This window comes from Astyanax mexicanus, chromosome 1, assembly GCF_023375975.1.
Source record: "Astyanax mexicanus isolate ESR-SI-001 chromosome 1, AstMex3_surface, whole genome shotgun sequence".
Lineage (NCBI taxonomy): Eukaryota > Metazoa > Chordata > Actinopteri > Characiformes > Acestrorhamphidae > Astyanax > Astyanax mexicanus.
Genome location: NC_064408.1, coordinates 102,846,180 through 102,849,061, shown reverse-complemented (window position 1 = coordinate 102,849,061; position 2,882 = coordinate 102,846,180).

The window sequence follows — 2,882 nt, the reverse complement described above, 5'->3', positions numbered from 1 at the left end:
GTACATTGTTGTGCATATATCATATACAGTTGTGTTGTGGAACTGGATGAATGGGAGTTTGAGTGTGCTATGATCCTGAAGTGCAGCGTCCCACAGATTTGGATAATAATTTATTAATTGTCACATGTTTACATTGTCATTGTGAAATAAATTATTATTAATATTTTATAAAGCTACCCATACATAAATATGCACATATGTTTTAAATAACTGGGCATACACTGACATGCCAAAAGTCACTGGATAGCAGTATGTAATCATGTGATGGCTTGTGAATGCCTACACCTGCGAATGATGTTGTGCAGTCATTTCACAACAGCATCACATGTGTTCTAATAACATGACCCTAGTTCCATTTCAAATTAAATGTACATTTATTCATGTGTAAAAACTGGACATTTGGCATACATTTTTACAACTTGAGAATAAAATAAGTAGAATTGCAAAGTTGTCAGAAAAGAGTTAGGAAACCCTACATATTTATTACTACTAAAGATGCGTCAAATTTGAATCAGGGGCACCATATCAGCGTCAGATGAGTAGATCGTGGTTATAGAGGGTTTTGGAAGAGTCTGTCTTATTTGAACCTCATACATTAGTTTGGTTGTTGGCTCTTGATAGTTAAAGGGAGTGGAATCACCATTGCCAGATAAAATAAGCTTCAGAAAGAGGGTTGTAAATGTAGAGGAGTCTGGCAAAGAATTTTTAAAAATCTTAGTAATGTATTTGTAAATAAAAAGTGGTACCAGTAGACCCTCAATCACTTACTCATAGTCAACTGCTTTATCCGTTAAGGGACCAGTAGACCCTACAACTACATAAAATACAGCAAAATTCAAACCATCTGCTGTTTTTTGCCTGCATGTCAAAGTTCTTAACTCACGTCCTTTCTGCTGCTTTCAGATACTGATGTTTTTTCTTACCTCTGTTTTCTCCCCATCCTCAAAAGTTTGGTCTTGACTGGTCAATGTTAGTCATTATTTGCGAGGATCCAGATGTTACAAGACCTGGGCCATTTATGGGGACAGCATCAAAGACTTTTAAACCTTTTAATAAGTCTTATGTATTAAATTGTTAAATGCTTTTGTAGAATTAGTATTTTGTTGCACATTTGCATCAGCACACATCCTGGAAGAACTATTAAAAATCTGGCATTCCACTTAAACCACAGCAAATATGGCCATGTCAGGTCATTCTAGCACATTCACACTAAGAGCAGACCACAGGATGTGTCTAAAACAGCCCTATAATATAATATCCGGACCTGCAGCAAGTAGCTCTTGCAACAGTTGGCAAAAATAAGCAGCTTCCTACACAAAGAAACTAAGACCAAAGAAAGAAGCTGGGTTGGCATGATATGTTAGTGTCATGCGAGCCAGACAAGATGTAGACATGTGCAGGTATTTAACTTAAAGTTTATTAGCAAAGTGGTAAAACCTGCAAGAGTCACGTGGAACTGGCATGGTAAATAGAGCAGCAAAATAGCGTACCAGAGAAAACAGGCTAGAGGTCATAAAAGGGAGGTCCAAAAACAGAGAAAGAGGGAAAGGCAAAGGAATAGTCAAAAAAAAAAGAAAAGCAGGGTCTAAACCAAGAAAAGCTAATAAAAGGGGTTGGGCTAAAAAGGCAAAACAGTTTGGCAAAAAAAAAGAATACATATGAAAATAGGTTCAATACTCGGCAGCGGTGAACAGAAACAGAGGTAGGTATTTATACAAGGGGAAACAGGAAATGGAAATTGGGGCAGTCACATGATCCGGCACAGGTGCAAACTGGGAAATGTAGTCTTTAGAGAGAGACCTCGAGTCCAATACAGGCAGACAGTCAGCGACAGGAGTGACAGTTAGGAAGAAGCTCTGGCTGGGCAGAGTTGGGTTTTGTGACAATTGAAATTACTGATAACCAAAAAGTCAAAGTTTATACTTATAAAAATACCCCAAGTTAAAGTACCGATAATGTCATTTCTCTCATTTCTGGCCAAGCGCATTGGCCTTAGCAGGACTGCAGGGAGCCGGAGGGGTTGCTGTTCAGGTGGAGCTATATTTGGGAACTTGTCCGGTTGAGCTCCTCCCTCCTCAGGTGTTTGGCTGGAGAACAGAGAATACCTCACATGCTCCACGCTGAGGTATTTGTTATGTCTGGTATGTCAATAAAGCAGCTTGCGGAAGGCTATCTTTGCCTGGCTCCTTCTGGATCTTTTTTTTTTTTTTTTTTTTTTTTACATTTTTCTCTCTTCTTTTCTTTCTACACTACTTCTCTTTCTCTTCTTTATACTCCTTTTTTGTTTCCAGGGTAACATGAGGCCACTTGAAAAAGTGGAGATCAGCGCAGTGCAGGAATAGTAATTGCGAGAGAAGGGAACATGTGGCCATGCTGATTGCGTACTAATAGGCCTACGTCTAGTGCTATTTCAGAAACACTCTGAAATTGAGCCCTTTTAAAAGAAATAGGCCCCTTCTGTAACAAAAAGAAATGCATCATTAAACATGAGCTACGGACTGAGCTGGTGGACGCAGAAGCAATACTGAAACTCTGACTGTAAATAATTAACCCAGTACCCAGTTCTGATTGGGAGAGAAGTATCTTGAAAGAAGTATAATTTGGATTGTATATACGGCAGAAGATGAAGGAATATAGAAGCTTGCATACTTTTATCATGATTTTAAAACTTTTGCTTGAACCACACTGCAATATTTTTAAGTATTGTTGGGAGTTTTGATACTTATCTTTAATACTTATCTTTATCTATATTAGATACTTAATAGAAAATTATGAGGTAGGCCTGAAAAGCAGATGCCCCACACAGAATTACACTACATCAAGTCAGGAAGTAAGACAGCAACTAGTGCTGGGGCTCCAGGAAGAAGACCAGTTTCTGAACT